Genomic DNA, 765 nt, shown 5'->3' on the forward strand with positions numbered 1-765 from the left:
GGTGCTTTAGACCACTGAGCCATCTCACCAGCCCTATGCTTCTCTTTTTTATTTTAAAGAAAAAAAAGCAGTGAAACAGTTCAAAACAAGTTAATAGGAGAAGTACAATAATTAATACATTGTGTATTGTTGTCTTTGTAGTATTCAGAGTACAAGACAGGCATGATATCTTGTCCAAACAATATTAACACTACTATTAACAATAGTTAAGAAAGAGGAATATATCTATATATATTGAACTAAGTCATAGGGGCTGGGGTCCTCTCTTGGTAAACATCCTGATCCTGTGCAAGAGGAGAGCAGGGAGATGGAGCGTGCTACACCTACCCTGGGGCAATGTAGACTGCATACAAAAGAAGGGAGAAAAGAGGCTCTTTTTCCCCCTTTGCCCTGTTGCTTTTGCTGTCTTCCATCAGGTTGACCTGTTTTATCCCTGGGCCATACCACCCTGCTTTGGAGCCAGCTGATTATGGAATGAAACCTCCATAGACTGTGACCTAAGTAAATCTTTCCTTCCTTTGGGCGTGGGTATTTTGTCTCACCTAGGACAGAAAAGTAATTAAAACAATTGGACAAGAAAATTCTTTTCTTCTTTCAATGTATCTTTTCTTGTACTAAAATGAAGCACTATGGTCTCTCATCTACCTTACTTTTGTTTTTTTTTAAATATTTTTATTGATAAACAAATAGCAATGAGACAGTTTCAAATCAAGTCGCTAGGACAGTTTCAATAATTAACACACTGCATACATTCTTCTTAGTGGT

Source organism: Octodon degus, unplaced genomic scaffold, assembly GCF_000260255.1.
Source record: "Octodon degus isolate 3935 unplaced genomic scaffold, OctDeg1.0 scaffold00044, whole genome shotgun sequence".
NCBI classification, from domain to species: domain Eukaryota; kingdom Metazoa; phylum Chordata; class Mammalia; order Rodentia; family Octodontidae; genus Octodon; species Octodon degus.